Below are 12,157 nucleotides of genomic sequence, written 5' to 3'. Positions count from 1 at the left end.
TCACACAGCAATATTAAAAACTGCACTTGCAAACAGATGTAGCCAGTAGCAAGTAGGGCTCATCTCCAGACGCCACCGAAATCCCAATGTTGGTCTTGTAACCGACTCTTATATCTCTGTTGCTGAGTGATATGACGTACTTTATTCGCAACTCACGGATAGACGGCTTCCTAGCCTAGAACAGTGCTCAGAGCGTTACCTTGCGAAACAGGGTAGCACGAAATCTATGTACCGAATAAACGTCCGTTCATCTGATATGCAGACTAGCTCTATTTTTATACATTGTTAGGAAGTTATGACGTCCTGATGACGAACTGCATTTAAAACATGAAAAACATTACAGGATACACAGACGCTAACATATTCGTGATGTCGTACAATGCTGACGGATACGTTTAGTTGTTGCTGTTGTTGTTGTTGTTGTGGTCTTCAGTCCTAAGACTGGTTTGATACAGTATTGTTAAAAAACAGTTTACAAAATAATTCAGTTGTTTCCGAAGTTAAAGGTTTCAGCATTATAACCTTCACCTGTATCTGCCTCGCTACGTCAAAATGGAAACTCAAAAATGTTTTCCACACGAAATCTCCGAGGATTCTTACGGCAACTGAAAATACTGAAAAAAATGTTTTTATTCGTTCGGGCGCAAGTTTTACAGGTTCTGAAAATTTTTCCAGAGCACTACAGTTGAAAATAATTCTGACATCTAACCGGCGAAGTGCTGCATATTAGCAGAGAGAGAGCCAATGCAATGCGCGAGTAATTCAGCACCCATCCGCATCAATTTCCCACACTGGTAAATAGCCAAGAGAGATGCACGTAAGCTGCACGTTAATGTCCAGTAAGATGTTAGAACTTTATTCCAACAATAAATTACTTTGTTGAAAGTAGGAAGTCAATGTTATTTCCTTAGAAGACACACATATAAGATTTCATTACTTCCGTGTTCACTCTAATGAGGATGCTGTGTGTCAGAATAACTATACTCGCTAGTACCTGGCAGTAATAAATGTTTGCTGGAGACTTAAAGACGTTGCCGCCTTTATAGAAGTGCAGCTTACTGAAAATGTAGAAATTTTGCTCCCCACTAACGTGGGAGGTGCTCCACAGATTCTCAAATACAGCGATGTGGACAACAAAATATGTTAGCGGCATATCATACTTTTTAGGATGTATTGGGAGAGAAAGTTGGACACATTTGATTTCAAACAATGAGATTTTCTGTTTTGCGCACGATCTTTCTGTTCATGAAATTCAGTCGAAGATGTCGACACACGGTGGTACACATTTAGTGATGAACAGGCACTGTCTTGAAAAGAATACGCAAAAAACAAAACACAAAGAAATACAGTGAATAATACTGCAGAATGCTGCCATCCCTATCCTGGAAGTAGTAGCTGTTACTTTCGCTTACGTAGTACGACAGCAATGAAGCACTATGCTTCAATGGCATTCACTGATTACAAATGGGAGAAATGAAAACAAACTTGCGACATGATATAAGAAGGAAAGGCCCCAAATGACCTTATGAGACATTAGAGATGTCAATCATACAGTAATAATTTTATCTGTGTGCTCTAAACTTGTGATAATAACTGAACCCTTTATTCTGTGGCTGCTTCAGTGTGAAAAATTGATACCATCTGATATGATGCTGCAACAAAATTATCAGCTTGTGATCTTTCCCTATCGCTGTCCCAGTGCTTGCCTCCTCCACCTTCATCACCTTCGCTGGAGACAATAAAACCGATTTTACCACAGCTTCAACCACGTGTCGATCGAGATCTCTTACTCGATCACCTTAGTAAAAAAAATTAATTTTTATTCGAAGTCTACGTGTACTACTGCATTCAACAGCAAATAGAAAAAAACCAGAAAATTGGTTCTTTCGAGAACCTGATCTGTTCAGCGGTTTTAACAGTCAGATAAAAATGGAGGAGAAAAGAACCGGTAAAACCGAATACCGGTTGTTAGAGTGATAACCGCCATCCGCAGTGGTTTGGTAGGCTTGTCGGAGTGGTGCACGGGTTGGTTCCAAGCGGTGTAACGCAGGGGCGTAGCTTTCCCGCCGTGAGAGGTGCTCGCGCCCGCCCGTGGGAACGTCCGAGAGCGCGTATTAGAGTCGCGGGTACCAGCTGATTACGCGCCATCCAGCGCGGCCCTAATGAGGGAGTGATGGCGCCGCAGCGGCCACCAGCAGCAGCGAGTAGGCACACACGCGCCGCGCAGCGCTCACTAATCTGGGCCGGCCGTATAATCCGCTTTGCACGCTGGCCGCGCACTTGTTTCCACACCACACCGGCGCAGGCGCCTCTCTGGACGTCTCGACGCGACATCGGGCAGGGCCGGACTGTCGTCACCACCTGAGACTCGGCAAAGCGCCACTTAATATCGCCGACAACATGGCGGATCTCTGCGGAGCGAACTGCTGTACGCGCCGGTCGAACACAAAGAAACAGAAGAAGAGCAGAGTGAAATCCAGTACGAAACCACTACTTTTACTGAAACACGGCGCCAGCTGTTCGGGGAAGGCGCCGTTAACAGACAATCGTATTGCACACGTTAGCCCCTGTCTTTAAAGAGAAGTAATTGAGTTGTTCTGCTTTTTTTTTATGGCTTATTTGCACTAGACGCTTTTCACTTTCTTTTAAAGCCTCTTCAGTGGTCACATTAACAGTTACGACTGTTCTTAAAAATCGGTCTAGAGAGATTAGTAATAGTTCTCATCCCTTAAATTAGTTTTATTATCCACGTTTTTTGACTTCTACGACATTTCCACGCGTTCTACTACAGCCAGGAGTTTGACGATTACCACAGCGGACTGCACTGACAAACAATATTTTTCGTGTGCATGTTTCTATAAATTCACTTTTACCCTATTTATGTGTTGTTTGATTTGATGGTGAAGAATGCGACCGCCTTTTGCATTATTTTTGTGGCTGTGTAAGCGTCTGCTGTTCCTTTCTGTCTTTCTATGTCTATGTATTTCTATGTTTCCAGGTCATATTAATGCTTTGGAAGAGATGGTGGAGGTGGAGGGGGGGGGGCAGATGATATGCTGTGACGTGTGTGTGTGTGTGTGTGTGTGTGTGTGTGTGTGTGTGTGTTTTTATTGCTGTCACAAAAGCCGAAGTAGCTCCCATATTACTTGACAGGCCTCAAAAATAAAAAGACAAACACTCTTTTTACATTCGACGGAACATCAAATAGTGTTACGACGATACGCTGTAGGGAGACCCTCAGAGCAGACATTCCGACCTACCTTTAGTATTGGATGGAGTTTCAAATAGTAATGAGACGACGCTTAAGAAAGTATGAACGTCACGGTAAAATACGCGTTCTTTGAGTCACATTTATGTAACGCATGTAATCTGAAATCAGAGACTGCTGTGTCTTCTTCAGCTGTTATTACCATTTGTTCAAGTATTTCGCAGGAGGTTTGATTTCTCATGTTCTTCTGGCAGTGTGGTAATATATTACAAACCTTAGCGAGACCTAAAGGGAAGCATAGGAGAGATCATAAATAGCACGTGAAGTTGTGTAAAATAATGACCGTCTGACGCTCATGTATTATGGCTGCGAAAAAAATTACTACTTAGATGCATTCATTTTCACTATGAAATAATATTTCAAGGCAATGATCTACTGCTTTTCTTGCCTGCTCGAGAACGACCCACCATCGAATAATGTATGAAATGTTTATGAAGCGCATTGCATTCGGTAATTAACTGTGCTAGCATAAGTCTTAATAAGGGTTTAATGCGAAGATATTTTCACTGAATTTATTTTATGGAGAAAATTTTTTCCGGCAAATTAATTTGCTGACCAGAAAGTACTTTGAAATGGAAAATTAAACGCAATTAGCAAAAACACAAAAGATATTCATCCCTACAATTGTTTCCTTTCAGCAGTTATAGGCCATCCACGATCCTGAAGAGGCAGTTAGAACGAGGCAGTTAGAACGGTGCCGTGATTACCATCAGATTGAGACTCCTTTGGATATCCTGGGTATTGTAGCACAGCCAGAATTTTGCAATCCAAGTTAAGGAATTGTTACCTTTGATATTGCTCTCTCTCTCTCATAGGTCTTTTCCCAGAATGAAGCAGATTTTCACAATCCAGTAGAGTTAATAAATTCCTTCACTCAGCCTTACGGAACGAGCCCTCAATGTCGGCGTGCGTCTACTTTAAGAGTATAGTCCAAGAAAGGAGAAGACTGTTTTGAAAGAGACTTTCGATTGAGACGGAATTAAATACTAATAACCCTCACTCATTTGTCAATGTCATTGGTGTGTGTCTTAGTTGAGTGAACAAAGGATAAAGTAATTTTGTCGTAGCCTTATTCTACATTAGAAAATGATAGCGTACTTCTCTGAATGCTTTTAAATTTTCAGCTTCATAATGTAAAAGCAGTAGTACTCCTCACTACTGCTACAACGCAAAATTGCCTGGCAGTGTTAAGATTTCTATTTTTAGGTTGTCTATTTTCCATTTTTATGTCGTCTGATCGTAGAAAGAGCTGCTTAGTGTTTTCAAAATACAAAAATCTGTAGTGCAACGAACGTTACGCAAAAGTGTTTGCATATATTGTAGGAGAGCAATTTTGTTAGTCTACAGTATACTCCTGTAACAACAAGGACAAGTGACCTCAGAAGCCATAGAAATAATTAGAGTTTACTTATTGTCCGAATTATAATTTGTAGACTACAGATTAGGTAAGTTAAGGCGTTATAGCCATTTCAAGATTTTTTGGAAACCGGCATCGGACGTGTGGAGGGTTCGCTTCCTTTTGGTGGTATGTGAAGTTGCATAACGTCTACTTCAGGGGCCACATACGTAACACATTCGTGCTTAAATTTTATATGGTACGTAGATGAGAAAGTCGCAAGTTTCAGTAAATTAGAGGACAGCTAATTAATTATTTATACAACGATCTTGCTGCCTCCCCAGCAATTAGAAAAGAGAAATTCGAACATCCTTTAAAAATAAGTCCTTGAGGTCGTTTGTACGGCATTCCTCCGCATGATTGGCAAACAGATCGCGAGCGCCGGTATCCTTTCGATCACTGCGCGACATGATGTAAATGGTCCGAGCTCGCTTGTGTTCTTTACATATGCATGTCCACTACCACTGTGCAGTTAGCGGGTCACGAACGCTCCAGCAGACTAAGTTCAGGGTCGTAACAGCGTTCGTCTACTCTCGCGGACCTCCAGATAGCTAGGTTCTACGTTGCAAATAGAAAACCGCTCTGCAAGTAAATAAATTGCTCTATCTGGCTTCAATTTAAAAAAGAACTTTTTAATGCAGGCCGTCTAATCTTTTGACTCGCTTAAGTTGACTTCAAGATGCCTATCTTAATGAAAGTAAATAAATATTTTTTACTGTTCAGTGAAAAAGTTAACATTTTCATCTAATTCACTACAACTAAAGAATATGGAATCAACGCACTAAACATAACGGGGAGTGTGGAAATTGCTTCAGCTCTCAGAACAATTGAAGGAAATATGTTGGTCAACGACTTTTTTTAACAGGTGCCACAAATTCTGGGTGATAAATGGAAAGAAAAGTTAAGCAACTGTTAACCAACTGTCGCACCACTTTTAGTCTCGTGATGCGCACTATCAACAATCACGACGAACCATTCAGAAAATCGTCGACTGGACTGACACTACTTGTCTCAAATCACAGTTTTCTGTGACTTATTATTATTTTTATTACTGTACAATTTTGCCACGAACGTGTTTCACACCTGTCGTCCTTTCATTTCCACATCAATGCGCACAAATTAACTTGCTAAAGCATTACGACGTAAGTCTCAAAATAACTCGAAAAAATGGCCTTTGAAGATAGTAAGATTTCTGAGTGTCGTCTAGTACAAAACCTATAACTATCGGGTACTAGAATTAATTATCGCTGCTTAATGTACAGAAAACGCAAGTTTATTGTAACAGAATGTTACAAAATAATTTACTGAAAGTAGTACTTTTGGCAGCTACAACTTTTGTCACTTTTAGTAAAACAAATGTATCCCACGAAAAAAAAAATCAAGTTCTTTTGAGGTTATGCACTCACGGAGACAGTATTCGAGATCGTCAAAAGATATGAGGTGTTTCTCAGAAAGGTCATGCTGCAAGGACCGATACAAACGGTAATCGGAAAAGACGCTACCTAGTGAATATGGCGGTGCGGCAACACATCTTTTTCGAAGTCCGTTCACGATTTCCTTCACTCGGTTTGCAACATGTGGTCTGGCATCGTCATGGAGCAAAATGACCATCTTGTCTGCGAGTATGTTGTTGACGTTCATCTTTAATTGCGTGATTCAAACTGAGTAGCTGTTCTTCGTAGCGTTCGCCGTTTGATCGGGTTGCTTGGTACACCACGCCGACCAGAACGTATGTCACCTCAACATCTTTGTCTCTGCACCGTCGAAGTCAATCTCTGCATATTATTTCCTACAGAGAGTGCTCTCCATACGATGACACAAGCAAACGATATCTTTCCGCAGCAGATTTCGTTATATGAAAGCGGCACAGTAACATTTCCCACAAATTCTGTTTCGTACGAACAAAACACTACACTTTCAAGGCACGAAATGTGGGAAGGTATGTTCTTTTCATTCCATTCGAAAGTCAGACATATAACTAAATGACTAGTGGTCCTATTCTTAAATAGGTCTCTTGTTGCTTTGTTGCCGTCCGCTATGCTGTAGCAGTAGAATTACAGCCCTCACTTTGTCTACAGTGAGAATTAATTCAATCTCCCAGTAGCATGTCCTAGACATGCGTTTAATGAGTGCGTCTTCCTGACTATTGCTTCATATTATATTTATTGCCCCATGAAATTTGTTGTAAATAATCCAGTACAGCTCAAAAAAACACTGACGTACATAATTACAACAACGTTAGCAGAAATGGCATTCATTACTCCACATTAAGACTGTCTTTAGCATAAGAAGTGGTGTACAATGCAGTACAACAATTTGTGATCACTTACCTAGTGATACAAAAAGTCAGAAATTTGTAAACAAACGGAAAAAGTTTGTTGTTAAGAATTTATACTCCGTAGAGAATTTTATATTTTGATGTGTAAATGGTGGCGGGCAAGAATTAAAAACTCACATTTGTATATTAAAAATAAAAATAAACTTACAAATATTCAGCATGTAGCCACGGTCACAAATTAATTTGGGATGTGAATGTAAAATGGCTCGCTCCACCTCAGTACGATTTATCGCGAAAAATTATCCGTGGAACATGAAACAAACTACCTACGTATCTAACTACACAACACAATGGTCGCTAGCTTAAAAAATGGGTAGCATTAAAGTCAACTAATCGCGAATTCCCTGGTTCTAGTCTCGTTAGTAGCAACTTTATTTAATTTTATTTAAATTAAACATTTGTTAGCAAATGGACATGTTGATTAAAAAATAGTAAGCACATTTTTTTAATAAAAATACATTTTATTTTTAGTTACTAATCAAGCGAAAATAAAATCCTAGTGCAGACATAATGAAATGCCTTACCATAAAACGGAAAAAATACATTCATCAATAATCTCTAGAAATAAAAAAAATATTTGATTTTACATTTGATGTCTCTTATTTTGTATAAAATTTTAATAAATTGTGAAGACCCGAATTTCCGTCCTACTAGCAATAAAAATAAAAGACTTAATTTTATTAACACATTATGACCCACTGTGTGTCGAGGAACATTTCAATTTAAAAATAAATACTGAATTCAAAGAAAAGTAAAGAAAAGCAAGTTGCCACTAGGAAGAATCAACTAACAATTTTTTGCGCTATCTACTCACCTAATAGACATTTTTTTCAGTAGGTTGAAATGCTTCATACTTAATAGCAGTTGGAAATCCGATCTTCAAAGGCAGTATTATATATATATATATATATATATATATATATATATATATATATATATATATATATATATATAGTTGTGCCTTACTAAACTGATTTAGAAACTTGTTGTTCCATATGTATGTATTCCGTAGGATCCCCATGTCAATGTGACCATAATAATAAAGATTTTATAAAGTTTCCTCCAAACCTCAATAGGGGAACTCTATGATGATTCCTGTTCCACAGGCTCGCAATATTCCTTCCCATCATCGAAGTTCAAACAAGCTACTGCACTGTAAATATCACAACACTGACGGGACACCAGTTTCTGAGCCCCCCCCCCCCCCCCTATTTCTCCACAGAAACCCTGTTCCGTGGTATCTGATACCTGTACATGAGACGAGGCACTGAGTGCCCTGAGCTGACACAAAGAAGAAACCGTATACAGCTACTGTCTCGCGGGGAGCCGCCACAGGACGACGACGATTTTGTGTCTGAAAGCGCAGCAGGCGGCGCGAAGGCAGCTGCGGAGGAGACGCGCAAATACGGGCGTAAACAAACAGACGAGCAAACAAACGAACGAGCAGAGGCAGCAGGGATTGGTGGGGGAGGGACACAAAGAGGCGCTCTCACGGCGTACGTACTCGCCTTCCGGGAATGCGGAGCGGTGTGATGAATGAGCGTGACGCACACAGATGTCGCCGATAGCGGCGCGACGACAAGAAAAAAGGCCACGCGTTGGCTAGAGTGCTGCTCTACTGCGGCCTGTGCCTGTGCCGCCCGTATTAGATTTCAGCTGGCGGCTCGCTAGCTGCTTCCCTCTTCCTTCCTCGCCCGCTTCCTACGACGCTGCAAGAAGCCAGCGCTCCCCGCGGCCGCGGGACAGCCGGCGGCGCTGAATAATCCGCGATAATTACTCAGGCCAGGCGACGCCTTATCTGCGCTGCTGGCCGACCTGTTTACTGCTGCCAGAGGGCCTCCTTTGACGCGCGGGGAAGCGGCTGCACCTCGGCGGGCCCACATTTCGCAGCACGGGCATTCCAATTGTAAAATATCCGTGGAAACATAACAATAAAATTCGTCTGCTGTCTTTTTAATAACGTTTTTACTACCCCAGCGTACGGTCTGAAGTCTCATCATCAGACGTCCAGTTCCTGCGCTTTGTGATCAGAAGTATCTGGACATCATTAATGGGCACTGACTGAGGTGTAACCACCCTTCGCCTTTATGACGGCTTGAGCTCTGCTGGAGTCACTTGCAAAGAAGTGTCGATGTCTGTGGAAGTATAGCAGCCCCCTCTACCTCAATAGTCAGAACCAGACGCTGTGATGTGGACCAATGTCCACGTTCTAGCTCATCCCAAAGGTGTTCCATTGTGTTCCGAAGGGACTCTGCGCAGGTCAGTCCATTTCAGGAACGTTAATGTCCATAAACCATTGACTCACAGTTTCTGCTTTATCACAGGGCGAACTGTCATGCTGATAGAAACAACCATTGCCTCCAAACTGTCCCTCTCCTGTTTTCGAAATACATAATACTGTAAAATGCGTTCATATACTATCGTATCTAACGTTTCCTTGAGCATAACAAGAAAACTACACCATCACCACGAAAACATCCTCACATCTTAACTCCACCCCCTCCATACTTCACTGTTAGCAGCACATAGGATGACAGCTAGCGTTTCCCGGGAATTTGCTAAACCCAAACCCTTCCATCGAAATTCCACAGGCTATAGTGTGACCATCACTCCAAACACTTGTTTTCAGTCACCCACTGTCCAGTGGCGTCGCTTTTTTCACCACGTCAGGTGTCTCTTATCTTTGGCTGCAGAAATGAGTGGCTTATGAGGAGCTGCTAGACTACTGCATCCCATTCCATTCTAACTCCCTACGCACAGCCACTGTGGTAGCTGGAATGCTCTTAGCGCTCTGGAATTCAACGGCGACTCCTTCCGTTGATTTCATGCAACTTTTTGCGACCGTCCTCCGGCAATCCCTACGATCTCTCTCTGTGGCACATGAGGTATGTTTGGTCCAGGTTTAGCTGTGCTTGTTACGCGCTTCCACTTCAGAAATACATTATCAACATTCGACTTGGACAACTTTAGATCGGGTGAAATGTCCCTCATGGAGATGTTACTGTAGTGATATCCAACGACTAGTCCACGTTCGGAGTCATTGAGCTCTCCTAACCGACCCATTCTGCTGTTCCTGCTTCTCTGCTGACAACACAATATTCCTCGCCTCCTTTCACACTGACGGGTTGCCTCTCGTGACGTCTAGTCGTCAATTCGGCAATACATTATGGTTTTGGGATACTTTCGATAAGATAGTGTTAGTAAGGATGCCTATCTGCGAACATTTGTAGAATATAAAACAATGTTTTATTCTTCAACTTTTGTTTACCTGTATGATCATCGTCTGACATGTATAGAAAAGACTAAAAGTGCCAACATAATTATCAGTGAGAACAACTATCAGCCAACCCTCTTCAGTCACTTAAGCCACAGCTGCTAGCACAGAATACGGGGCATTTGCGTCCGTTTCTTATAGAATTTTACCTTGATTTATATCTTTTAATGATTTATGGATACCTATAGGGGCTACACGTTTTTACTTTTTATATACTAGGTTAGCAACACAGCTATGTTGCCCTATGACGACTCTTGGCTGCTTCTCATTTTATGCACGTATATGCCAGTTTCAGTACTGTCATACACTAAATTAATGCTTCCACTGATTAACTGTGCATATTATGTTTTCTTTTCTAGACATATCTGTTGATGATATAGATCGAACGCGATTATAAAATAAAAATTTTTACGAACGAAGACTTTCTTAAATCTAATGATTTTGGACATTATGTCACTGTGTCAATGTTAAATTTCTTCGAGATTATTTGCTAATTTTGTTGATTTCGTTTGTATATAACATCACAATAAGGCAATTCCCCTATGATATTAACACGGTAGTACCTGCTGCCACAGTTTTCAAAGATGACACGTTGCATGTTAATATGTGTGAATAGATGGCGTGAGCTTCTTCATTATGAAATATATGAAAAATAAATCAAAAAGTTCGCCACTGAAGCACTGATGATCGAACTGTAATTTCGAGATGTAAAATTATTTATTAGTATCGTCCACGAGTGAAGATTTGGCCTTCGATCATTTTCAAGTGTTACACTAGGAAAATGTTATGCATTTTTGACATATGCTGAAGTAGTAAATTTTTGCATTATTTCTCTTGAAAATTTCCGAAGGCCGAAAATAAAGTTGTGGAGTTTATAAACAACTGTTATTGTCGAAGGTGAATATTGTGTTACTAATAAGGAATATTAATTTCCTAACTGATTCTATGATTCAGGATTTTTGTGAATAAAACTGTCTAAATTGATTAATATAAAATTGTCGGTTACTGTCATCAGATCTGTAATTAAGATTAAAGAAAGCTAACTATGAAAGGTTTTACTTAAACATTACCAGGCGTAAAAAGACAAATACTGAATAGTTAAAAACAATTCACTGTCGCCACTTGCAAAGGAGGAAGGGCCGAATTTATCTTTTTTCCCCGCATACATACATTATGGAAATAGAAGAGGACGTAGATGAAGACGAAATGGGAGATACGATACTGCGTGAAGAGTTTGACAGAGCACTGAAAGACCTGAGTCGAAACAAGGCCCCCGGAGTAGACAACATTCCATTAGAACTACTGACGGCCTTGGTAGAGCCAGTCATGACAAAACTCTACCACCTGGTGAGCAAGATGTATGAGACAGGCGAAATACCCTCAGACTTCAAGAAGAATATAATAATTCCAATCCCAAAGAAAGCAGGTGCTGACAGATGTGAAAATTACCGAACTGTCAGTTTAATAAGCCACGGCTGCAAAATACTAACGCGAATTCTTTACAGACGAATGGAAAAACTGGTAGATGCAGACCTCGGGGAGGATCAGTTTGGATTCCGTCGAAATGTTGGAACACGTGAGGCAATACTGACCTTACGACTTATCTTAGAAGAAAGATTAAGAAAAGGCAAACCTACGTTTCTAGCATTTGTAGACTTAGAGAAAGCTTTTGACAATGTTGACTGGAATACTCTTTTTCAAATTCTAAAGGTGGCAGGGGTAAAATACAGGGAGCGAAAGGCTATTTACAATTTGTACAGAAACCAGGTGGCAGTCATAAAAGTCGAGGGGCATGAAAGGGAAGCAGTGGTGGGGAAAGGAGTGAGACAGGGTTGTAGCCTCTCCCCGATGTTATTCAATCTGTATATTGAGCAAGCAGTA

At 40.8% G+C, this 12,157-nt stretch overlaps 1 protein-coding gene across 4 annotated transcripts in view; it reads right to left on the bottom strand.

Moving 5' to 3' along the window:
* The window catches only part of LOC126353381 (endothelial transcription factor GATA-2-like), a 569,668-nt gene that overhangs the window by 519,466 nt on the left and 38,045 nt on the right, over nt 1-12,157 (bottom strand). The window lies entirely within an intron of this gene.

Source organism: Schistocerca gregaria, chromosome 1 (genome assembly GCF_023897955.1).
Source record: "Schistocerca gregaria isolate iqSchGreg1 chromosome 1, iqSchGreg1.2, whole genome shotgun sequence".
Classification (NCBI taxonomy): domain Eukaryota; kingdom Metazoa; phylum Arthropoda; class Insecta; order Orthoptera; family Acrididae; genus Schistocerca; species Schistocerca gregaria.
This window is presented reverse-complemented; position numbering and strand designations above follow the sequence as displayed.